This window comes from Hemicordylus capensis, chromosome 3 (assembly GCF_027244095.1).
Source record: "Hemicordylus capensis ecotype Gifberg chromosome 3, rHemCap1.1.pri, whole genome shotgun sequence".
NCBI classification, from domain to species: Eukaryota; Metazoa; Chordata; class Lepidosauria; order Squamata; family Cordylidae; genus Hemicordylus; species Hemicordylus capensis.
Genome location: NC_069659.1, coordinates 182,419,327 through 182,446,244, shown reverse-complemented (window position 1 = coordinate 182,446,244; position 26,918 = coordinate 182,419,327). Strand labels below are relative to the sequence as shown.

The following is a 26,918-nucleotide window of genomic DNA, read 5'->3' as shown; positions in this document are numbered from 1 at the left end:
TAAGATGGATCCCTGTCCCCAAAGGGCTCACAATATAAAAAGAAACATGATAGACACCAGCAACAGTCACTGGAGGTACTGTGCTGGGGGTAGATAGGGCCAGTTACTCTCCCCCTGCTAAATAAAGAGAATCACCACATTAAAAGGTGCCTCTTTGCCCAGTTAGTGGGGTAAATCTCTGAAGATTGGGATATTTCTTGTCCTTATCACTGCACAGTAAACACAGGACACTCTTCTACTTTCAGGGCAGCAGTTGGCCCTGATGGTAAAAAGAGTGTCAGTGATCCAAATATGTCTGAATGAGGCATTGAATGCAGGTGTCTCTTACAGCTTTGTGATAAGGAAATATGTACACCTATTGAGGGAGATCCCAAAACACATTTTGGAAAAGTTATAGAAAAGTTATAGAAAAGCTTAATGGCCAGCAGGAGATGGATGCAAGCACTTCTGGCTCTGGCAAAGAGACAGCTCCATCTTCAAGAGTCAGGCTGCAAGACCTGCACTAGGGCTGCAAGGGGTAATGTTGACAACCATTTACCCCAGTGTTAAAAGGCATGTCACTTCTTTTAGTAAATCTAACATTTTTGGGATAGCTACGAGAATGAAAAGGTGTCTGCTTATCAGGAAGGAGAGCTGCTCTTGTGGTAGCAGGGATGAATTGTCCCCTTTGCTAAGCAGGGTCTGCCAATATAAAAATTTCTAGAAGAAAAATTCAGAATGTTGGATTTTCCAAGTGGAACTCAAAAGAATGGACATGGAAAGAGAAAGACTAGTGGTGAAGCAGAGGAAATTTGAGTTAGCCCAGGAGCCTGAGATGGCATGGATTAATAAAGGGATTATTCCACAACCAACTGCCCCAGCCACACTAGTACAAAAAAAAGTTCCCTGAATACAAGCAAGGGGAGGAGGTAGATGGATATCTGAAATTTTTTGAAAGAAAATGCATCAGTGATAAAATACCTGAAGTACAGTAATTTTTTACCAGGGACCACCTATTACCGGAGACACTGTTGATCATGACTGCTGAGATGAATGTGGAAGAAATGGACAACTATCATGTTTTCCAGCATCAAGTCCCAGTTGGGATTAATGCCCCAAAATGCCCACTGGAAGCTCCAGAGTCTGCAGAAGAAGTTCAGTGAGACATACTAGGCCTTTTCTCATCAGTTAAGGTAGACCAGTAAGGTGTGGATGGAGAGGGCAGGGATAAAGATCTTGGAAAACTTGGTGAACCTTATACAAGTTGAGTAGTTCCTTATGCAACTTCCAGGCTCCCTCTATGAACAGCTATTCAATCAAGCTCCTTAGACCATGATGGAAGCAGGGGAATTGGCTGAATGGTTCGCTGAGACCAAGCTGAGTTCCAAGTCTATCCTGAACATACACCCAAGAGACTCTCCCAAACCCTTTGTGTATTGGGATGAGCAACAACCAGCCCAGGTAGGGTCAGAGGCCTCTGTACTCCTCACTGCGTCCAAACCGGAGGAGCTTCCCCTACCTGGAGGCCACCCTGCAGATACACCTCCCCCTTGATGTTTCAGATGCGGAGGGGGGCATCTTAAAGAGGACAGTCCCCAAGCAGTGGCCTGCATCTACTATGTACACCCTAGTTTAATGAGGACATTATTCCCCTGGGAAGGAGAGTTCCAGTAATTGTCAATGGCCAGTCAATTGTGGCCTTCAGGGACTCAGGTGCTGACATCTCTGTGGTTCACAGGGCCTTTCTTAAGAACCATCCCTTGTCCAATGTACCTATAATATATGCTGAAGGGGCCCATGTGAAAAAGGGGATGCCCTTAGTACAGTTGTCTATCCAGATTGGGGACTGGGGGGAGAAATTGGAGTTTGCAATTGGAGTTTGTAATTTGCAATGTCCTGTTGCTATGTTGATTGGCAATGACTTGGCCTCGCATGTCTGGGACACACTACAACCAGGTGAGAAGGATCTTGCACAAGTGGGATTAGATTGCTGGCTGAAAGCCACCTACAGTCAGCAAACAGATGCTTCCTCCCAACCCCATAAGGAGAAAGCAATGAAGGTTTGGGGGACAGCGAAATGAATTAACATAAGGAAGAGCTATGGTTTCATCAGCAGGAATGATAGAAAGGAAGATGTGTTTGTCCGATGGGAAGCTATAAAGAAAAATAACTCCAGGAAGTACCATTGCAGTGTTGGAGATGGAGAGACTGTGGAGTTCACCATGATTGAAGGAGGAAACCGAGCGGAGGCTGCCAACATTACAGTCCTGGTGGTGTTCTAATGCAAGGCAGTAAATATGCAGAAGAACATAACCAGTACGGACAATACCTGCAGCGCAGAGACCCTTCATGCAACTACCAGCAAAACTCCCAAAACAGTGAGAGTGGAGAGAAGAATGTGGGCTCAGAGTGCTTGCTGGAAGGCCAGTCCTAGCCATGCCACCCTTACCGCAGGACGTGGTACCACACTTACTACATGTGCCAGCCTTTTGGTTGCCGACCACTGTATTCCATTGTTCCTGAGCAAGGAGAGATAGCTGAGTGTGTCGGCAACCAGAGTGAACTATGTCATTATCTACGTCCTCAAGAAGTTACACCATCACATACGGGGGCAGAGGTTCAAACTACACACAGACCATGCTGTGCTTCAATGGCTGCAAGAAACCCAATGCAAAAAGATGGCATTTGTGCACTGGAGCTTGATGCCTCAAGAGTTTGATTTTGAGGTGGGATGCATTTGAGGAAATAACTAACATTGTTGCAGATGCACTGCCCAGAGTACCTTTTGAGGATGAACCCTAAGAGACAATTCCACTATACCTGCTGATAAAAGGCACATGTTTACTGCTTAACTGATATAGAACATTTGGCTTGTTGAGGGTATATTTTACTGTTGCCCTAAAGCATTGCAGTGTTGTGGAACAGTTAGTAAAGGTTGGGCTATTTAAAGTTAAAACCACACCATACTGAACCTGTTCTACTCCTCCTAACTCAGCGCAGGTCCTGAAAACCCTTCACTCCCCGGGTCTCATTTTATGTAGGGATGTGTAGTGATGGGAAGGATTTGAGGGAGGACTAGCCCTCAGAGCAACTGCTGGGAGGGTGGGCCTTTCCTAATAAGGGGGAAAGCCAAGGAAAATCAGAACAGAAGGACCAATCCAGAGGGCTGGGCAGGAACTACATTCACAGCCACCAGCAGAAGAAGAGACTCAGAAGAAGAGACTGTCTCTGTTTGGTTGCTCTGTCTCAATAATTCCATGAGGAAGCAGCTGTGTGAGGAGCTTCTGGGGAAATGGGAAGGCCACAGTCTGGAGGACGGAGACAGCTAGAAGTCCCCTGCCTTTGAGTAATATGATAGGGACCAGTTCAGTTAGACGCATGAGGGAAGTTACTTCCCTTTATTGAGACTCTCCACGCAAGCAGTATGGAGAGCCTTACCGGGTTCTGTGGGGAGAGCTTAGCCTGCTCTCCCTGCAGATGAGCAGGGAACTGTCTCTGGGCAGCCAGATCAGCCATCCATACGACTACTGGCTCCGTCATGGAGCTGGTAGGGGTGGCGGGGATCATGGGCCGCCCAGCCCCCAGAAGTCCCAGGATGCCCCACGCAAGTGTGCAGGGCATTCTGGGGAGACCCCCAAAGCTGGGAGGCTGTTTGTAGCCTCCTAGTCAGGGGTCCACTTGTTTGTCACTGTGGCGCGGAGCTGTACCGCAGCCACACACAATCAGTAAAATAAGGTTTAAAGCAGTAAAACCTCATTGGGGTGGAGGGACTTAAGCAGGCTAACCAGTGGGAGCCACACAGCTCCCGGCGGTTCTCACAATCATAGGAAAGTGGGCTGGGCTCCCTTAGCCCTCTTTCCTGTGGTCATGAGAATAACCTCATTGTGTTGCTTGTATCTGAATCGCCTGGTTAGTGAAAACTTTTCTCTTTCTCTCTTGCAATCTGCTCTATGAAAAGACAATTGTTCTTATTGCACACCTTTATGTGTAAAATGTTATAATAAACCCTTGTTGGTGAAGTGTGCTACTCTTCATTTTGGGTCTGCCTTAGTCACATGCCTTTGGAGGTCTAGGACTCCTCAGCCCTTCTAGGGATTGTTTTGCCACTTTACCCCCACCTCAGAAATCTTATATGGAGAGTTTTCCCAGGACAAAATAAAGTGGATGGTGGCAGCCTACTGTGAATCCCTTACAGTCAAAGATTCACCCTGGTGAACTCCCCTACTCTGGCTCTGGTAGGAGCGATGACAAACATAGATAAGTGGTAGAAAGTTTCCAGGAGCTGAGGTGCTTTTTTAATTTTTTTCTTTTCTTTTTTCCTTTTGGCAAGAGAGAAGTTGATCATAATTCTGAAGAGCTAACTTCCTGTCATTATAACAGAATATTTTACAGAAAAAGTAACAGAACCATTTGATTGAAATCCCATCTCACCTCCCATTATACATAGACATACATTAATGTGAAGAACCGTTATCATGTGATTTGTATTTTGTGACTGCTGTGCACCAGGTCTGCAACTGCCTTCTGACCACTGAAACAGCGATTTAGAAGAAGAAAAGAGAGAAATAAGAAGAAAAAGGAGATACCAGATGAAAAAGAGGGGACAGGAAAAGTGTAAGTCTGAATTCCTTCCACCACAATACTTAAATGTACATTTGAATACTAAAGTACTTTTGAAATACTCAGTAAGAGACAAAGCAGTAGCATTTCAAATATTTAGATGTAAAATAATATTAACATCAGGAACTCAAAAATATGGCCCGCCCAATTCATCAAATAGCAATTCAGACTACTATTGCAAGTCACATATCAAGCCGCTAGCTGAATCAGATTGTAAGGGGGGATTTTTAACCAGTGAACCTTAGCATAGAGGAACATGTGAGGACGAAGTTTGAGTAAGAATTGTTACAGGCTCAGCCCAATTCTAAACATCTTGACCCCCAGGTAAGAGAAAATTCATACATTGCCACACATCTGTAGGGAAACTTCCTGTTGCTTTGTTTTTCCCCCCTGTGCTTCTCTGCTTGGCTTTTGTTATATTCTGTTTAGTGGTTGTACTTTAAATAGTATTCAGACTATTTATTGTTATTTTAAATGGGTTGTAAGCCACCTGGGAAACTATGTGGCTTATACATGGCCCTGTCTTTTAATCTTGCCATGCAAATATTGACTGGCATTGGCCCCACCCATGTTAGTATAGTAAATTGATAAAAAGTCACAGAGAGGTAGCATCCACACTGTTGCTCATAAATGTGAATTGATTCTTGGTTCCACTGAGTACAGTGGGACTCGAAATCAATGCACATGTATCTACAACAGCTTCATTCCCTGTGGCTTCTAGGGATGTGCATGGAACTAAGGTGGGGTGGCGTGAAGGTGGCAGGGGTGCCGCTTTAAGATCAGGGGAGGGTGCACTTACCCCTCCCACTGCTTTTCCCCCGCTGGCGTCCTTCAGTAAGACAGCTAACCGGGGCAGCAGCATACCTCCCTGCCACCACATTGCCCCCATGGGTCGGATATGGCTGGAAGTCCCTGACGCACACACGCACACGTGTCGCACACACATGTGCACACATGTGTGTGCACACATGCACACAAGGCATGTCGAGGCCATAAAGGGCTTCTGAACCAGTTCCATGCACATCCCTAGTGGCTTCTTGAGTTCAATGGGATTTACTTCCTAGTTAGTGCTTATGGTTGTGTCCTTAGTTGGTCTGAGAAATTGCTAGAGGTACTTCTATGGAAACTGTGAAGTTGAGATTATAGAAGTGTGAGCGATTTTTGTTCTAGGAATGAGATCAGAATTTGGGTGACAGAGACTCATGGATACAGAACAGCAGAGAACAACTGGGGAATTGTTGTATTCTATCTAGTCATCTTTTGTGTTTGTTGTTTGGAAGTTTGTCCCAGTGAGGATCCTGTAGTGTAGAGAGTGTAGGTGTGCGGGTGGGTGGGTGAGGGTGGAGTTAGAAAGATAAGGGAGGGAAAGGAAATGGAGAAAATGGAGTTGTTTCTGGAATAAAGTCTTAGCTACATCCACATAAGATTTGTATTTATGAGGGAAGCAGTTTTAAAACATTTGGCAATGAGAACTTGACCCAGCTATTCATGTGAGCCTGCAAAGCATGTGAATGAATGTTCCTGCATCTTCATTTCATTGCAATACTGGGCCTATGCTGCTAAACTGCTTTCTACTATTACTGCTGCTGATTGTTTCTCCAGCTTCCTGACCTGCCCAACTCCTGAAGGTATTTCTTCCTTATGAGTCGTGGGCTTTGTTGTTCAATGGATGCCCACTATAGCATGGCTGAAATCCCTCCACCACCTTTTTTCTTGTCCATCCCAGGAGAACTTCCCTGGCAACAATAGAGGGTCTATTTCTACAATTACCTCCTCGTTATACAGACCCCTGATTTTACTCCAGCAGAACTAAATATAGCAGAAGACTGACTATTTTGTTTCACTGCCTGGGCCCTGAAGGCCAAAGAATATATACTAATTTTCCATTTCCTACCAACTTGGAAGGGCATGCTAAACCTTATGAAGCTGCTCTTCAAGCCTTAGATGATAACTTCAACCCTACTTTGAATGTGATTGCTGAACGCCACAAGTTCTATTCTCGATCCCAACCACCTAGTGAATATATTGATTGCTGTGTCACAGCATTGTGTGACTTAAATGTAAGCTGTGAGTTTGCCAACTTTACTGAAAAAATGATGTTATGAAAACAGCCTGTTCAGGGGCTACAAGCAGCACCAGCACCTTTTTATATGACTTGGAACTGCAGACTTGCAGTCTCCATCTTGACTACCTGGATTTGGGATCGCGAGCTGTCTACATTCCCATATTTGGCAAACTCTCAGTTAGTTGCTTAGCACAAGCAGCATGGGGGGACTTTACCCCAGGTAAGGTATGGCATGTGAGGAGAGCTGGTCTTGTGGTCGCAAGCATGACTTGTCCCCATAGCTAAGCAGGGTCTGCCCTGGTTGCATATGAATGGGAGACTTGATGTGTGAGCACTGCAAGATATTCCCCTCAGGGGATGAAGCCGCTCTGGGAAGAGAAGAAGGTTTCAAGTTCCCTCCCTGGCTTCTCCAAGATAGGGCTGAGAGAGATTCCTGCCTGCAGTCTTGGAGAAGCCGCTGCCAGTCTGTGAAGACAATACTGAGCTAGATAGACCAATGGTCTGACTCAGTATATGGCAGCTTCCTATGTTTCTATGTTCCTATGTGACTGAAAGGATGCTAGCTAAGACATGAGTTAAGTAGAAGGGCTATTTCTCAAGAGCATAGCAAAAACTCTTCTTGGTGGCACAAAGGATTAGTTGAACTAATCACCTCAAGAGGAGCTTAGATAAGGCTGCATCACTCCCTCTCCACTATCACAGCATTAATGGACTGGCTTGAATTAGGGAAGAGGCTCATTAATGTGAAAAGCATTCCAGTTTTCACACCTAGAAGGTCTTCCTGACCCACAAGATAAGATTTTAGCTTGCCCATTCACTCCATCCCATACAGGTTTTTCAAACCAGTTCACGGCATTGTCTTTCAAGACTGCACACACCCATGACTGAATCATACAGCATGAATTCTTTTATTAACCATGGATGCCATCCCCTGCAACCAAGAGATGTGACCCGTGTTTGGCCTGAAGGCATGTATTTGCCTATTTGCCTTTATCAATCTTTTTCATTTCCTGTACCCCAATAATCCTTAAATAAATCTGATTGTACCATATTCCTATCTCAAACATTTGTTTCCAGACCAAAGTTTTGCACAAATTGATACTGTAATAGGACTATTCACTTTAGCCTTGCTAATTCCCCACACAAGCCCCAAAGTAGTCTTGGGACATTACGCCAGCATTCCAGAATAGTTCCATTAACAATGATCAGGGATCAGATTGTTAAAACTGCTACTAGAAAGGAAACTTACCATGGATGAAGTTATAGAGATGGCTGGGAGGGTGGGAAATGCTCTTCACTCTGCCAAATCACTCTCTTTAGTACCCCAAAACCAACCTCCTGAAATCCAGGCTGTTCAGTCTAAATCCTTCCAAACCCAACCTTCTCATATGGCACTGCCCTGGAAAAGGGCTGCATAGGAAAAGTAGAGTTACCAATGCTACCAATTTGGAGACACAAAGTTGATTCTGCTCACTGTTCTGAGTGGAAGGTCACTTGCAAGAGGTGCAAGAAAAGGAAACCTTTCTAAGGTTTGCAAGTCTGCTGTGCACTTCCTGGCAGTGTTTTAAGTGTGACAGACTCATAAAGCCTGCTTCTCCACATTATAAAGTAAAACGTAATCCCCATTAAGTGCAGGTGAAAGCCGATTCTGGTTCTCCTTACACTATAATTTCCCATCTACTTTACAAGAAACTACTTATTACATCAGATCTGCACCTGTAGCCTTCAGGCATCCACCCATGGGGATATGGAGCTTTCCCATTGCCATAAATGGATACATCACTGCTGTCCTGTAATACAAAGGATGTACTGCAGAAGGGAAAGCATAAGTATCACAAAACGTAGTCTCAATGGAAACATCAGAAAGATCTACAGACAGTGTTAGACCCAAATAGCAATGAACCCATATTATATACAGGTGATGCAGAATCCATATGCAGACATGATTGCTGGTTTCTTGGATGTTTTGGATGATACTCCTGGCATTGCCATACATTTCAAATATAACATTCAGATGAAGGCAAATGTAATAATTGTACCAAAAATAAATAAATAAATATTGAGGAATATACCCATAGCATTGTGCCAACCACTTAAAGAGGAGTTTTCAAGACTACAGCATGCTGACATCATAAAGCCTGTTGATTCATCAGAATGGGTCTTTCTCATTGTTCTTGTATGGAAATCAAATTATATACTTTGAATGTGCATGGATTTAAGAGATGTGAACTCCCACGTGGCAGTGGATTGTCATCTATTACCTAATATCAATGAAATGCTGCTTACTCTGAAAGAAGCCTCAGTGTCCACAAATTTGGACTTGTCTTTGGCCAATCATCACATTCCTCTGCTAAAAAGTTATCACAAATGCACAGCCTTCATTGCCCCAGAGGTATTTTTCAGTTCAAAAGATTGCCCTTTGGATTAGCCTCTGCAGCTTTAGTATTTTGAAGAATGATGCATGCAGTTTTTGGACATCACTTACTTTCAGTATGCCATTTTAGTATATGGCAAAACCATTGAGGAGCATGATGCCAACTGTCAGAAGTCTTAACAAAACTCCAACAACATGGGCTTACTGTCTGCAGAGAAATGTCACTTTTGCACACACTTGGTGACATATTTTATTAAGGCATGGTGGAACAAAGATGCCACAACTGAAAGTGGGCTCCAGTGAGCAATGGCACACTGGCAAATTGCCTTGACCCAAAGGGGTCAAAATAACAACCAGAAGCATCAGCTCCACCCCATGGAATTTTTCATTTATCCCTAAGAAGATTCCCAGTTGTAATTCCCTGAGCTGCTAAGCCTCTAGGGTATGGTTACAACTCCTCATTATGCCAAACACATGCCTCAGGGTGCTCACTGTTAAGCTATTATCAGATCTGCATGGTACCTGCTGTTGTGATCAAGGTAATCACAAGTAATTATGGGGAATAGTATGAGATAGTAAAAAAGACTCCCCATCACCAGCCAATCAGACAAAAGACAAAAGCTGTCAAAAAGGTGACCAGCTGAAATCCACACTGTTCCCCAGGGCAGGAAGGAGGGATGCCTTGCAATGCTGAATGGGGAACCTGGTGAGCAATCTGTTTGGCTCTGACACCCCACTTCACAAGTCTCTCATCCAAGCAGTGATCCCCTCCAGCTTCATGCTTTATTAAGACAGGGTGGAACAAAGGTGCCACAACTCAAAGTGGGCTCCAGTGAGCAATGGCACATCGTCTTATCACTTGGTATATGTCTGTGTATGGCCAAGATATAGAACAAGTCAAGCTCTATAAGTATTTGGGCATGGTTTTCCAATTTAATGGTTACTGGAGAGCACATGTACTCTTATGTCGCACAAGAGGCACAACAGAGTGCAGTGACGCTCATTAGATTCTTTTTCAGGAAGAGAGGTGGTTACGTCGCCGCTGCACTTCAAGTCTTCAAAGGGAAATTTTTACCCCAACTACTATATGGAGCCCAGCTGAGCAATTATAAGGATTTCTGCCCCCTAGAGTTGGTACAAACCAAATTTATTAGAACAATCCTTGGGATGCCAAGAGGGATGCTCAACACAGCATTAAGGCTGGAACTGGGGTTAGTACCAGTTGAAGCACTTGTTTGGGTTGCAAAGATCTCTTATTACTTGAAATTAAATCTCAGTCAATCAGGCCTAACACCTCTGGTCCTGAAGGACAACTTTGCATCTGCATGGAAAGAGGAAGTTGAGAGGAAATTAGGAAGTTATGAGCTAAATATCCCCATGTTGGTCTCCTTAGGGATCTTAAAAGCCAAGGAGATGATTAGGCAGCAGATTTGGGACTTAGTGACTCAGGAAGACATGGCCCGAGTCAAACATTTACCTTTCTTAGTAAACCCTCATAGACCAGCTCACCCTCATAGACCAGCTAAATATTTATATGAGCTTGCTCTTGCAAAATCGAGAAGGGCATTTACCTTGACAGACTTGAATGCGCTGCCCTGAGCTCTGCTAGAGGGTCGCTATCTTGGTATTCTCTTTGCCCAACAGTTATGCCTGTGTCAATCGGGAGCCTTTGAGACAATTGAGATCATATGTTGCTTCACTGTTTATTTTATAGAGATATTAGGCTAGCACTTTTGTCACCTATTTTGTCAAGATTCCTAGGTAGGCCATTGTCCTTTTATGTGTCTCTCCTGTTGTCCAACAGTGATATTATTGTTTCCACCGAGGTGGCAAAATTTTGCTATATTGCAAGCTGTGTAAGGAAGCAATTGGTCAAACCATGAGTGTTGATTGTATTATATATTGTTATATTGTAAATGGTGTATTGTAAGAAAGTACTTGCAGAATCATGATTGTTGGAGGTTACTACTTATCTATTGTGCTGTATATTTTTGTCTGGCCAATGACCGAAATAAAGTTTCCATTCCATATGTCTGTGTTAAAAAGTGGAGAGAATTTTGTGACAGTTATCACTACCTTGAATATAAAACAACAGAGCAGACACTATGCAGCACTATGTAACAGTTTTTACAGTCTATATTAGGTGACAGAGTCAAGCTTCTTATGACTCTTGCTAAAATGACTATGACCACACCTCAACAGTAAATTACCAGTCCATTTCAAAGTGATGCATTTCTGGGGCATATAGATGCCACTATCTTCAATGGGGCAAAAATCACACCATAACTGTATTGCCATACTGAGATTTTCTGTGCAAAAATAAAAGGCAAGTAAAGATTGACAAGTAATTTAGGGTAACAATCAAAGACATGATTTGCTGTTTTGAGATTCAAATTCTTCAAGAATTCTTTTGATCCCACTGAACTTCAATGTTATGAGCCTTTTAGTGTTATGGATTTGCCACTTCTGAGGCTCTCATAACTCTGATTGAATTAGTCATTTTCTTTGATGTAAGCAACACTTGGATCGCCTGGCTTACTAATAAAGTATAACTAAGCATGGTTTTTCAAGAGTGTTGAAATGAAAGAGGAGAGAGTGGGCAATATCTATAATGTAGATAGTCTTTTTTAAAAAGATTGATAATATTAATAAGATTTTTTTAAAAATACAGTGCTGAATGAGGACCAATTCACATGCTAACTTAGCATCAGCCATTATTTTCTTTTCTCGTTCATGACAGCACATCATGATGTGCATGATGTATATATGAACTTCTCTGCTATTCAGTGGACTGAATTAAATCCCTGATTTAAATCACGAGGAGAAAATTGATTTAAAAATCATTGATTCCGATCAAGTTTCCTACTGGCACTTCTTTACATATTTTCTTAAAGAACTGTGCAAATTTAAACACTAAAACATGTTAATTTACAATGATAGAGCATTTACTAGAGCAATATCTAGGAGCATATAGTTTGTGTAATATTTTTAGATAACTTGATTTTTTATTAATTTAGGGAATAGTACATAATATCTGGTTTATTTAATGGATACCTTTACCATTGCCTGTGTCAAGCAGCGGACAATACATTACAGTACAGTTGCAACAGTACATTAGGAATGGAAGGAAGTAAATAACACACACAAACAAAATAGCACCTATTTTATTAAACAGTCTTAAATGTTCCATAAATGTTTCACATTTGCAATTGCAGCAGCCTCCTGAGTTGCCTAGGTGATCCTTAAAAATAAAAAAAGTCTTAATTTTGTTTTAGCTTCAGATGTCACTGACAAGTGATCACAACACTAAAGCTGTCCTTAAAACTAGGTCTCATCTGGGCAGACTAGAGCCATTATTATGAGATAAATGAATGCCCACGTTTGGTAAGTGATCCAATATGTGCAATAGTCATTAATTTCTTTTTCTGAGACTGTTAGTGTTGGTGTAGTATGTTTGGGATGAAATTGAATTTTATCCATGTTATTTTTATATGAAATTGGAAATGTAGTAATTAGATTTTTTTAAAATCCATGCACAGATTTTTTTTTAAAACCCATCAATTTTTATCCATCCTGAAGACTATCTTTCAAAATACATTATAGATGTATTATAATAATATTATGAAAATGGAAAGTCCATGATAGGTTGCAACTTTCATCTGCACTCTTGGCTTTCCTCCTTCTACACACTCAATCTATCAGGGTTAAGGTTTGAGGACTAGATATTAGAGAACTGGAGAGATGACTAGAATGTTTGAGAGATGAACTAGCTGATGTACAGAGCAGCATTCCAAGGATGAGCAGGAGCTGTGCCCTTACAAGGAGAGGCTGCTCAGCCAGAGTCTTTCTGAGCAGCAAAGTGCATGGGCGGTGGAGGGGAGAGCAATTTTCATTAATCCTGCCCCTCTAAGTGCTCCTTGCCTTCCAGGAATATATCCCTGTGGGCTGCAAACCCTGAAGTATATATTTCTGGAAGGCAAAGCACTTATGGAGGCAGGAGAGATCAGCAAATATTGTTATCCGCTCCCCCGTATGTGCACTCGTCAGCAATCGTCTGGTGAGCAATCTGCCCACTTAGCAACGAGGAGAGGATCATCTGCAGATAAGTTTTTCAAGGCTTCCTCCCCTTGTCCCTTCAAACCCTACTCACAGATTGTGAGAAGGGGCTCCATGTCAAATTTTGGACTGTTTTTACATTTATAACATTCCAGGCTTATAATGGTAGAATCTGAAGACTGATGGGTGTCACATAACTATGTAAGCGTTATCATGCTTCTATGAAATGAATGCACCAGAACTAGAATGTTGCTGAGGGTGGGGGGAAAGACAGGGAAATGGGCAAACCAGAGAGGTGGAGCAATGGAAAATAGCATAGGAAGAAAAGACAGAGAGGGGAAACTAGTGCAAAGTGGGCAGAGAGAGGTAGGAAGAGGCACAGTGTCAGTAGTGAGATGAGAAAGAGAAGAAGTCAGAGGCCTGTAGAAAGGAAGGCAAGGTAGAAAGTGAACTGAGGAAAGGAAAAGTCAGCTAGAAAGGGAAGCTGAGAAAATACCATATATAGAGCCTATATACAATATGCAATTGGCAAGAAATGGGGAAAGCGCTAGACCAGCATTTTTAAGGGACAAACTGCAACATGGGTGTACAATTCCACAAAGCCATTTGACAATCGAGAGTCAAACAGAACCCATTACAGCCCTCTCCGCTTTGTGGGCTTAGAACTCAGACTGTCAGCTGAGCACTGGGGAAAATCCTCCTTAGTCTATTGTGTACTCCCATTTAATGTAGCTCCATAGGCCCCACCTGCCCTACATGCTTCTCCGAGATCTCCTGAGTAGGCCTGTGCAAAACAGACCTAATTCAATTCAGGGACCACTTTGAAGTTCCCAAGTGGTCTTTTATTTGCCTCAGCCCTCTTTGGTCCCACTTCAAAGGGGCTTGCTTTGCTTCAAGCAGAACCCTTTGAAACTTCACTTCACCCCCCTTCCACCACTACAAAAACATTCCAAATCCCCCATGCTTTCCTCAGGACTCCACTGGAAAAGGAAAAGAAACACAGAATTTTAAAAGGCCACAGAAGATGACTGCTTGCTCCATCAAGGCGGGAGCAGAGAGGAAAAATAGAGGCTTTATCCTGTTCCCTATGGGTCCTAGTGAGTAACTTTTGGAAGGGAGTGGGGAGGCCAAAGTGAATCTTTGAGGAGCTGAGGGGTTCAGTCCAGTTTGTTTCACTTTGATCCAACTTCTGCTTCCACCAGGTGGCACTTCACTTCAGACCAAAGGGACTTGAAGGGGGTTGAAGTGGACCAAACCTGAATAGGTCCAGGAATTTTTGCCCGACTCTACTCATGAGATCTCCAGGTTTTGCTAGGGTAGAGAATGTGTCCCCGACTCTCCCCTAGTCAAGTGACTGTGCATGTTATCAGCCTTGTTGCCATAGCAACCAAGCATTGTTGCAACTCTCCTGTACTCCCACAGGCCAGGACTCATCCTAGCCTATGGCTCAGTTAGCATGGAGTCGACTCCAGGACAGTAGGAAATGCTCAGAAGCTTAGTGGGAAGAGAGCCAGAGGTTAAGATGACTAAGTAGAGTGGAAAAACAGAGACCCGAAGAAAGAGTGAGTGAAGTCAGCAGAACTGAGACAAAGAGTTGGGGAAATTGGTGAGCAAGGAGAGAGAAGTGTTGGGGAGCGGCCACACAGCCTTCTGGTGGTATGGAAAGAATGGACTGTTATGGGAGCAATGGAGGATATGAAGATAGCTCAAATTAGAATTTGAACAGCTCCATCCCCACCCCGCCCCACCCGACTTAGCCTCTAACTTTAGCTTAATTATTTCTGCATAATCTAGACATTCTCACGTGATTTCTAGCTTTATCGAGGCAGAGTGGGATGAAACTGTGGGGGAATGGCAATCATATCAGAATAACGTAAGAGTCGTGTCTCATTTGTGTAACAGAAAATATATACAGTTGCAAACACTAACCTCAGACTAATTTGCTTCATTCTGGCTGATATAAATGGAGCCTCAGGTGCACATCCAAATACAGAAATGATGATATCAGATTTATGTGTGAGACAGAGATATATATAGTGTGCCTCAGATATAACCACTGTCAGGTATTCCTAGTGGCAATTTTACAATGTTTCTGAAAGTGTTATTCAGAAAGGGTCTTTGATGCATCTTGAAATATTACACTAACAAGCAAGTAAGCCAGAGCATAATGATTTTGAATGGGGAACTTGTGGCAGGACTTGTAAGAAGGCAGAAGTGTTTTTTAATCCAAAGGCGTATACTACACCTACCATTACTGATATAGTGTCTAACATACAAATGGGCTGAATAACTAACAATTCCAATTCAAGATAAAAGGCTGAAAGGCTAATTAACATCCTCCGGTCATGAAGCCTCCCATGGTGGCATAACATACCTTGCAACTGAAGCATGTCTGCAAAGAAGGCAACCATTTGGAGGTCAGACATAAATTGATTTATCAGCAAACGTCAGTTATTTGAGAATGCAGACATTTCAAAGAAAAATTCATACTAAGATTTAAGGAACAACATCTTTGTAACTGCATTTGCTTGCAGTTTGTTTGCATTCGTTTAGTGTTTGCCTGACCTCTCCCATCAAGGGAGGGCCCAGTCAACCACTGCTGCTGTTTGGGGCTACCAAGGCCATTGGAGGAGGGAGGCAGGCAGGCAAGCAAGCGGGAAGCGGGGAGGCCTGTCAGTAGCCTGAGGGGAATGAGCAGCCATAGCGATGGTGGCAGCAAGGAAGGGCCTGGTCAACTGCTGCTCCTGCTGCTCCTGTGGGGGTGGGGAGGTCTTAGGGGATAGGAGGCTGCAGCTTGGCCAATAGGTGCCAGCAATGCTGCAGCCACAACCAAGAGGGGTGAGGAAGATGGAGGAAAGGGATGGAGGAATGACCAAGAGGGGTGAGGGTGTGGAAGCAATGGAATGGAGGAGGAGGAGCAGGAGTGCGGCTCAGGTGAGGGTGGAGAGATCTCTAAGGTGAGGGGGGCTGTGGCAGGGAGTGAAGGGAGCAGTCAAGTACTAGCGTGCTGATGCTCTGCCTGGGTTAAGCTAGTTTTGTAATAATTCCCCTGAGTCTATGTAATGATCTTCTCCTCAAAGCGTAAAGGTCCATCTCTTGGTTTTCTTCCAGGAAGGCCTATAGGGAATATTTCTTTGGATTAGCTTTTACCTTGGCAGGCTAAGTGCTAGGCAAGCAAGTGGATTTATTCCTCATCTCTCACATTGTTTGCTTATTTGATCATATCTTTGGTTTAATTATTTTTTTCACTAATTGCATTGAGCTTAGAAAAAGTGGCATTTATAAAATCTAAATGAATAAATAGAACAATTGTTCTAAAGTAAAGAGTATCCATCTTTGGTTTTGGCAGAATCCAGGTGTGCCTTATCTGTGAGAACCTAAACATCATTTAGTTATTAATTCATAGAGCCCTTGCTTGTCTTAACATTCTTTTTCTTATACTGCAAAGGCGCTTGTATGTTAGGCAAATTGGCATAGATGTGTTGCTGTTTAGAATCTTTTTCAATTCCCCAAATGCATTTCATGGCAGTGACAGTAAAGCTATTTGTACATAGCATGAAGAAGAAAACTACTTTGTTAATAAATCAATGAGCAACTACTTTTATAGTACTTGGCCGTGACATGTTTCTCAATTTATAATTCATTATACCATGAAACTGAATCTTTACAAAGTCATTAAAGTGCACATAATGTAATAAGAAATGAACGTTTATCAGAAAAATACTGATCAGAAAGCAGTGGCTTTTGCCATTCAAGGCTTTGGAGAGGGAACTGATAGTATTAGTCACAATTTTTAACCATTTGCTATTAACAGCAACGATACTGAATACAATTCCACCATTTCTGTTTCAGCTGAAAAATATTGTAGTAGGCAAATACTTCCCCTGAGAATTAACATGGCAATTTTGTTGCTACTCGGCACTCACATGCAAGGTTGTGAACTTACAAGTCTGGGCCACCAGGGCCTCAGTCACACATATATTGTTAAAAGCAGCCACACAGAAATTCACTGAAACCACACAACTAATTCCACATAAACAAGGGGCTCCAGATCACAGAGGGTGTTTTAATTACAGTACTAAACCCTTGGAAAAAAGGGAAGCATGGCATCCCGCCTCCTCTAGAAAGCCATTGGCCACAAGCAAAACATGGAAGCAAGCTTTGTGTGAACCTACAAAAAAGAAAACTCAGACTACAGAGGGGAGGAGCTGCTTCCCTAATGCTGTGTGTCTAATTCAAAGTGGCTTCTCTGGCCAAAAACTCCAAGAGCTGGAAGACATATCTGTAAAGGCTTCTGGTCAAAGTGTTTAGATGTTGGGTATGAAATAGGAAATTAGGAATGCAGTTTATAAGGCCTGCAGTGGTCTTAGAGGTTTGATTTGGCATATGATTTGCCATTTGATTTTCTGTATTTTTAGATAAATTTGGGGATCCCTGCTAAAGCTCAGAGCTTTGAAGGTACAAAAAGCATTTTGGTAAGGCCAGGAGAGTTTCTCTGAGAGTTTCTACCCATCCTTATGCTGCCACCAAGTTCTTTCTAAATCAGACATGGAGTTCCTCCTCCAATTACTTAGAAAGCATCTAAGTAATTGTGAGAGAAGCAAAAAGATCTTCAATAGGATGAGAGGAATTTATTTTGGGGTGGGGTTTCCACACATTTCTAGCTGTTGATTTGGTGGTTGCCACATAAGAGATCTTGACTCTTTCTTTCCATGGGAACTTGGGTTAGTTTTGTAAACACAAACGATTTGGTTGCATGCAAAACATACTTAGAAAGTGTACGAACTGAATATAAATAATATTACATTGAATATTACCTTGTATATTAGGGATGTGCATAAAACCAGTTCTCCCGGTTCGGTTCGGGTCCGAACCGGGTCCGGACCAGACTGGGGAGGTTCGGTTTTGGTTTTGCCGGACCACCCCCCCGGTCCGGTTCGGTTTTGAACCGGTTCGGATCCGAACCGAACCGGTTCGGATCACAAAAAGTGGCTGGTTTTGAAGGGGACATTGTGTTCTACCTGCCACCCAAATTTCAAGTCGATTGGACCTTCCTCTGATTTTTTACAATTTTTTTTTTAAAAATTAATTCTTGCCCATAACTCACAATGTGGAGCCCTTAGGGGCAAAAAAGCTGGGGTGGGTGGTAGCCACCCATGGGTGTCCTCCACCCCAAAAATCCCAAGGCAATTGGTTGCTCCTAGTATTATTGGTGAATTTTTGAAGAAAATTTTTTTTCCATTGGCTAGAATGGGGGTTTGGGGCTGCCCCAGACCCGCCTCTGTGGGGTGGCAGCACCCCCAAAGTGGGTCCGGGGCCATGGCAAAAATGCCCTCAGTCCCTCCCTGCAATCCCCGTAGAGATAGGAGTGATGGTTCTGTTGTTTTTCTGAGGTGTTCTGAGTGTAGATTCTATGATAGCTAATGAGATTTCCAATGAGACACCATGAATCCACTCTCATTTGATATCACAGAATCCACACTCACTCAGAACACCTCAGAAAAACAACAGAAACATCACTCCTATCTCTACGGGGATTGCTGGGAGGGACTGAGGGCATTTTTGCCATGGCCCCGGACCCACTTTGGCGGTGCTGCCACCCCACAGAGGCAGGTCTGGGGCAGCCCCGAACCCCCATTCTAGCCAATGGAAAAAAAATTTTCTTCAAAAATTCACCAATAATACTAGGAGCAACCCAACAATTGCCACCCCATCTTTTTGGCGCCTCTCTCTGGGCGCCCTAACACGTAACACCTAGTCAGTCCATCTTAATGCCTACCTACTACCACCACTCCTATCCAAGCAAGTAAGAGGAGGACACTCAGAGAGACAACACCCACTCTCTGATCTAACAAAAAGGCCACTGCTGTGCTGCCTGCCAGCACAGCAGCAGCAGCGGAGCAGCACACTAAGCACAAGAGCAGCACACACAGAGAAGAAGCAGGAGGCGGAGCAGCAGAGCAGCAGACCTGCCGCTCTGCATGATGGGTGATGTGACGCCCAAAAAAACCACCGCCTCACTCAGTGCCTGCCACTGACTAGGCCCGACAGAGAGAAGCCAGCCAACCTGCTCTGCTCTGCTCTGCTGCTCCCCATGGATGATGCACACACACCCTACATCTGCATCCAAATTACCAGACCAGACCAAGTGCGCAGAGTCAGCACAGGCCAGCAGCCACCAGCCCAGCAACAGCAACAGCTACTACTGCTACCACCACAACCAGTGTTGCCGCTACAATAACATTCCCAGTCCAGTCACGCGTGCCACAGCCTGAGCCTAGCACACAGCCAACAGCTGCTGCCAGCCAGTGCCTGGCAAGCCCAGCCAACATGAGGAGGAGAGAGCTAAGTAGACGGCGCACGCACATCACCAACCCATCACGACGGCGCAACTGCAAGGGGAGAGGGCACAATTACAGGCAGGAGGAGGAGGAGGAGGAGGCGAGGCAATCCTAGCACAGATTTGAAAGTTTAAAATCCACCAGGACATCTTCTAGAATCTAGACTTCTGTTTTTTCTACCACCAGCTGTAGTGTCTAGTTAGTCAGTGTGCTGTGCAGCTGAGCTGAGCTGAGCTGCGTGTGAGGAAGGGTGATTGTAGCTAGTTCTTTAGTTTCAGCAGACTGAGCATTGAGCATGGGCAGTGGCCTTGGGAAGCAACACAATTACACGACACTCACCTGCTGCTGCTGGTTCTAGAAGTTGCCTCTTCTCGTCTTTTCACCTCTGTGTGTGTGTGTGTGTGTGTGTGTGTGTGTGTGTGTGTGCAGTGAGTGCATGCCTTTTGCCTTGCTGGAAAGAAATGCTTCTCTGGTCCACCACCACATATCTGCTCAAGGACACAGAGGCCCAAGGCAGAGGTGGTGGCACCAGTGTGAGTGCATGTGTGCTGGTGGTGTTTGCCACCACAGGTGTTTTGTGTGTGTATGTGTGCGCTGCTAGCTAGGAGGGGGGAGGGAGGCAAGGAGGGAGGCAGGGAGGCAGGGAGGCAGGGAGGCAGGGGGGAGGAAAGGGGAGGGGGAGAGGGATGTAGAGGGGATTGAAGGGGGGAGGGTCCGGCTCAGAGTTGGTCAGCCACATATTTGTGCACACACGTGCTCACGTGTGTGCTTCGGTGGGAGAGACCAGACTCTCATCATCTGCCAGACCGGGGTTGGGGGCAGGTGAGGCGGTGGTGGGCTGGAAGGGAGGGAGGATGGAAGGTGGTGGGCTGGAAGGGGAGAGGATGAGAGGGGAAGCATGGAGGGAGGCATGGGGGGGAGGAAAAAAAACATGTAGACAGACACACACCACACTACACACAGAAAGCATCCACACACAGAGACAGTGCTAGGCATCCATTCACACAGACAGACAGACAGACACACAACAGGAAGAGACAGACTGAGCCTGCACCACACACACACACACACAGACCCAATTCCCCCCCTGCACAGTTATCGATCAATATGTTGTGTTGGCAGCCAGTTCATTGCTATTCTGATGGTTTTGGGTTTTTTGCCATCAGCCAACATCAACAGTGACCACAATCAAGATGAACATAAGATGATAATAATTCATTCGTTTCATTTGAAAAAATCACCCAATCATTTTCTCCATGTAAACCAAGCCCCCCACACATGATTTCTGGTAACATTTTCAATAAAATCAATTCATTTGGCATTCATCATTTTGTTCTCCCTCTGTCACCTTTTTTTCTTTCTTTTGCATAATTTTGAGGCTTGATTTTGACATGGGGTTTTTAAAGAAAAAATTATTTACATGTTTATTTACATACAGTATTTACATATCTACACTGCATTTTAGAACGTATACCCACCGCTGCCGCTAAGTCTAGTACTCCGTGGGCTGTGCTACTTTGGGGGGGTGTGCCGTGCCCACGCCAGGTCCCCAAATGCTGACAGGTGGATAGATAAAGGGCCTGTGCTGGTCAGCATTGGGTTTCTTTTTAGGTGGGCATGGGCATTGTAAACATCTGGCCAGTCGCAGCACTACAACTACTACTACAACTGCATCTCTGTGTGGGCACACTACACGCTGCGACTGGCTGGCACGGCTCAGCATCTGTCACGTCAGCTCAGCTAGAGGTGGAAGGGGGGAGGGTAGGGATAAGCACAGAGGTCGAGCCAGGCAGGTGACCAACCATGGGCAACCCACGGTAATCACTCGCCCGGCTCAAACTCCAGCTTGGGGTAGCCCAACAGGGGGAGGTTCACCTTAAGGAAGACCAGCTGCTCCACCAGACCAGGGTCCAAGCGGGAGCGGGAGGGTGTCACCACGTCCCCGGCACGTGAAAACACCCGCTCGCTCTGGACACTGGTTGGGGGGCAGGAGAGGAGGCGCACAGCCACCACCGCCAGGTCCGGCCAGACTTGGCGGCGGCTCGCCCAGAACTGTGCGCAGTCCACGCCGTCTCCCTCCACAGGCTCCTCCAAGTACTGCGCAACACATTGCTCAGCACTGGTGGGGGGCCTGGCAGGTCGAGCCTCCTGCATACCAGGCATGGCGCCATAGCAGAACCGCTGAAACCAGTGGGCGGATCTCGAGTCGGTAGCAAATGGCTGCTGCGATGGCGCCGCCTGGGATGCCGTGCTGCTGGACTGGGAAGAGGGAGGGGAAGGGGAAGCTGACGCCGGCTGGCCGCCCATGCTGCTGCTGGGTGCGGGTTGGGCCGCGAGGGCTGCCCCCGCACCACTACCAACACCCTGGTCTCTGCGGGCCCTAGCGGCCTCCTCCTCCCTAACCTTCTCGGCCAGGATGCCCTTCCACCTGGGCAAGTCGTCGGCACTCACGGCATTGCCCTTGAGGGCTGGGTGACAGAGACAAGCGAGGACATACTCCTCCCTGTCTCCCAGCACATCAACGAGCCGCTTGTCAACCCCAGACCTCAGCCTCCCAGCCAGAGCACGACCCTCTGTCGTGGTCAGAGAGATATGGAGTCCACCCATCAGCTTCTCGAGACCAACAGCTGTGGGCAGCGCCTGGCTCAAGGGAGTGGTGTCGCCACACAAGCCCTTCGTGGCAAGCTGGAAGGGCTCGAGTGCCGACACCGCCTCGGACATCTGCTTCCACTCTGCGTTCGAGAAGTCGCAGACATCCAAGGACTCGTCCCTCGCCAGGGCGACAAGGGCTCTCTCCTGCTCCAACAGGCGCTGGAACAGGAGGAAGATGGAGTTCCACCACGTCTCCACATCCGTAGGGATGAGATGGCGAGGAAGGCCAAGGTCATCCTGCTTCTGGCGAAGCAGTCTCCTGGACTTCTCGCTGCGGTGGAAGTGGGCGGCCAGCTTGCGGGACTTATCCACAAGTGTGGCCGTGGCAGCAACAGCAGCTGGGATGGGGCGGGCCCCCTTCTCCTGGGACGCCTTCAGCTCCTTAAGGCCAAGGGCGTCCCTGACGGTCAGATGGAGCGTGTGTGCCATACACCGTATGTTCACACAGTCCATGACTGTCTCGACAGCGGCGGTAACGTTGGCTCCATTGTCGGTGACAATGAAGCCGCGGGAGAGGTGTGGACACCCGCCAATCCACTCCTCTATCTGGCGGTCGAGTACGGCTGCCACCTCCTCCGCGGTGTGCCTCGTGTCCATCGTCTCCACGTGCAGGACGGCCCACCTGTGCCGTAGTGCAGCGGGAGCCGCGCCGGACCCGGAAGCATCGCCCGCGGAGGTCCCCTCACTCTCCGGTCCCCACCAGTGGGCAGTGAGGGCCAGGAAAGAAGCGTGCATCCCACTGACACTGGTCCAGAGGTCAGTCGTGAAATGCACGCTTGTCCCGGCCGGAGCTGCATGCAGCTCGGCCGACACGAGCTCCCTGCACCGGTGGTACAGGGAGGGGACCACGTTCCGGCTGAACGTGGTCCTTGAGGGGATGACATATTCGGGAGCCAGGTATTGGAGAATCCGGTGGAAGCCGTTGTTCTCGACCACCTGAAACGGCTGGTCATCGGTGGAAATCATCTCCCCTATGAGGCGGGTGAGGTGATGATGGTCCACGCGAACAATACGCTGGCTGCCCGAGGACTGCGTCCACCGCTGGACGGGCAGTGTAGCCTGCCTGCTGGCTGGCACACTGCCGCTGCCCGCCCTAGTGGCAGATGCACAAGGCGCACTAGCGCTGCCAGCCTGTCCCCTGAGACCTGGGTGGTGACGCTCTAGGTGTCTCCACATAGGCGTCGTACCCAGGTGCGCAGGGTCCCTTCCACGGCTGACAAGCATCCTGCAGTGGACACAGCGGGCGTGGAATGGGTCATCTTGAGGGACCTCAAAATGCACCCATGCACCACTGCCCTTGGCCTCCTGCGCCCTGGGCGCCGTCCTAGGCCGTTTCTCGCAGGGTGGCTGCAGTCCTAGGGGGGGGCAGCCGCCGCTGCCTGCCCACTGCTGCCACCCAACCCGCCCCTTCCGCCCTCCACAGCGGAGGAAGGGCCCGGCTGAACTGGCATCGGAGAGGCAGGCCTCTCCTCCACCACCTCGCCAGACCGCTCCCCACCAGAGTGTCGGGCTTCACGAGGGGGGGCCCCACTGAGCGGCGAAAGGATAGGGGGAAGGGGCCCCAGAGGGAGGGAGAACCTGGCTGCATCGCTGCCAGCCGCACGGTCCTCACCGCCCTCTACCTGCTCTTCCAACTCCACAGTCTCCTCCACCTCAACAACTGGTGGTAGCTCAGCAGCACCTGGTGCCGCCGGCGAGGAGGGACCCGCCACAGCCCTAACGGTGCCTCTGCCTCTGCCGCGATTGGCGGCAGCAGGCGTGGGGAACTGAATCCTGCGCACCAAAGATGGGGCCGGAGCAAAGAATTCTCCAATGGGGAGAACTGGGGTGTCCTCAGGCTCCCCGCGTCCTCTCCCTCCCCGTGCCGCAGGCGCACCCCGCACCTGGCCTCTCCCACCTCTGCCTGCCAGCCTTGAGCGAGCCCTGCCCGCCACACGGCGCTCAGACATGCTGCTAGGTCAGAAGGAGGGAGACTTTAGGAGGAAGGCCAGACAGGGTCAAAAAAATAATTTGGAGGGGCTTAGGGGCCAAAAAAAAGGCAGCTGATTTGGAGGCGGCGGGGGGGAAGTTTGTTTTCAAAAAAGGAAGCCAATTGGGGGGAAAGGAAGACTTTTTGATATGGGGGGGGGAAAGCCAATCGAAGTGAGGGGGAGGGTGTCCTTTTTGAATTTGGGAGTCAACCACCAAGCCAATTGGGGAGATGGGTCTGGGAGGGTTTTTTTTTTAGAAAAATAGGGGGTTAAAGGGTGGAACCCTGGTGTGGGAGGGTGGCACGGGCAGTTGGGTGGAGTAGTTGTGGTGTGGGTGGCAAGTTTTTAACTTTTTTGGGGGGGGAGAGTGGATGGGGGGAGGGCACAGCACCTACCGGGGGTGGGGGAGGGATGCAGTCAATGCTTGGGAACCTGCAGATCAAAGGAGGAAAGCCTTATTTAGTGAACTGGAACACAAAGTGTGGGTTCTGGGGGGTGGTTCTCAAGTAATGCTCCTGTGGGGGGAGCATCAAACTCAATGCAGCCTATTTAGTGACTCTAAATTGCACACAACCAAAACCAGAACCCAGTCACACCAACACAGAGGTTGAACCCACCCACTCTGTGACTCTGCCTGCCCAATGCCATGGCAAGCAAGCAGCAGCAAACACTTGATGGCAGCCTCATGGATTGAACATCATGATCATCATCATACGTGTGTATTGGCCCAGCATGTAGTGGCAGCATCAGAGCCCAGCCAGGACCCCACTCAGACTGCCCCAGAGGCAAGGAAGCACTCTGGCATGGCATGGGCCCAGCATGTAGTGGCAGCATCAGAACCCAGGACCCCACTCAGACTGCCCCAGAGGCAAGGAAGCACTCTGGCATGGCATGGGCCCAGCATGTAGTGGCAGCATCAGAAACCAGGACCCCACTCAGACTGCCCCAGAGGCAAGGAAGCACTCTGGCATGGCATGGGCCCAGCATGTAGTGGCAGCATCAGAACCCTGGACCCCACTCAGACTGCCCCAGAGGCAAGGAAGCACTCTGGCATGGCATGGGCCCAGCATGTAGTGGCAGCATCAGAACCCAGGACCCCACTCAGACTGCCCCAGAGGCAAGGAAGCACTCTGGCATGGCATGGGCCCAGCATGTAGTGGCAGCATCAGAACCCAGGACCCCACTCAGACTGCCCCAGAGGCAAGGAAGCACTCTGGCATGGCATGGGCCCAGCATGTAGTGGCAGCATCAGAACCCAGGACCCCACTCAGACTGCCCCAGAGGCAAGGAAGCACTCTGGCATGGCATGGGCCCAGCATGTAGTGGCAGCATCAGAACCCTGGACCCCACTCAGACTGCCCCAGAGGCAAGGAAGCACTCTGGAAGGCACCTGTTCAAAAACCACCTGCAAGACGCATGCAATGCAACGCAACACACAGCAGCAATTTCTTTATTGTGCATGGGCATGAAGACTCAAGTTACAACAGTACATCTCCTCTCCAAGGTTCCCTCCCTCCTCCCCACACCCAAATGCATTTCAGAATAGGGGTGTCCCTATTTAAAACCACCAGCTAGGGAGAGAAAGGGGCAACAAAAGGTGCACAATCGCACACGAACTAACCCCTCTTCTTCCGGTCCTTCTCCTGCCGCTCACTGCTGGTCACGGATTCGCCGCCGCCAGCCAGCCACCCTGGGCTGGGACACAGCAGGGCGGCCGCACGAGGCACACAGGCAACCGGGGTAGTTCAACAACGATGGAGGGGCAGAAGTGAGGAGACAACACTATTTGTGTCGCTCAACTCACCCCCAAGCAGAGACAAAATCAACCAAAAACTATAAAAAGAAAAAAAAAACCGATGGCAGCCGCCAGGTGGGTAGGCTACTGTGTGCGGCTGCAGCTGTGGGAGAGGAGGTGGAAAGTGAAGGGGAGCAGAGAGAGAAAAGACTAAGAGAGAGAGAAAAGAGAGGGGGGCAGGGACAAAGAGAAAGAGAGGAGAGAGAGAGAAAAGAAAGAGAGAGAGAGGAGAAAGAGAGATGATGGAGAGAAAGAGGAGAGAGGAGGAGCGCAGCGCAGCAGGGAGGGGGGATTCAGGTGTGGGGGGAGGACACAGCAGTAGCAGCGGTCCAAAGAGGTGGGGGGAGCAGAGAGGATGTGTATGGATGGGGGCTAGTGTGTGGCAGGGGGCCTGGGGTAAGTGGAGAGAGTCAGGGGCAAGGAGAAAAAGAGGTGGGGTGGGGGGAGCAGAGAGGGTGTGTGTGGTTGGGGGCTAGTGTGTGGCAGGGGGCCTGGGGTAAGTGGAGAGAGTCAGGGGCAAGGAGAAAAAGAGGTGGGGTGGGGGGAGCAGAGAGGGTGTGTGTGGTTGGGGGCTAGTGTGTGGCAGGGGGCCTGGGGTAAGTGGAGAGAGTCAGGGGCAAGGAGAAAAAGAGGTGGGGTGGGGGGAGCAAAGAGGGTGTGTGTGGTTGGGGGCTAGTGTGTGGCAGGGGGCCTGGGGTAAGTGGAGAGAGTCGGGGGCAAGGAGAAAAAAGAGGTGGGGTGGGGGGAGCAGAGAGGGTGTGTGTGGTTGGGGGCTAGTGTGTGGTAGGGGGCCTGGGGTAAGTGGAGAGAGTCAGGGGCAAGGAGAAAAAGAGGTGGGGTGGGGGGAGCAGAGAGGGTGTGTGTGGTTGGGGGCTAGTGTGTGGCAGGGGGCCTGGGGTAAGTGGAGAGAGTCAGGGGCAAGGAGAAAAAAGGGTTGCGGTTGGGGGAGCAGAGAGGGTGTGTGTGGTTGGGGGCTAGTGTGTGGCAGAGGGGTGTTGGGGGGAAGGGGAGGGGGCAACAACAAACAGCAAAGGAGAAACTGGAACAACTCGGGCAGCAGCAGCGA

General features: G+C 47.7%; 1 pseudogene; it reads left to right on the top strand.

Moving 5' to 3' along the window:
* Nucleotides 1-1,883: 1,883 nt before the first annotated feature.
* Nucleotides 1,884-26,918, top strand: part of LOC128350531 (Y-box-binding protein 1-like) — a 54,713-nt pseudogene continuing 29,678 nt past the window's right edge.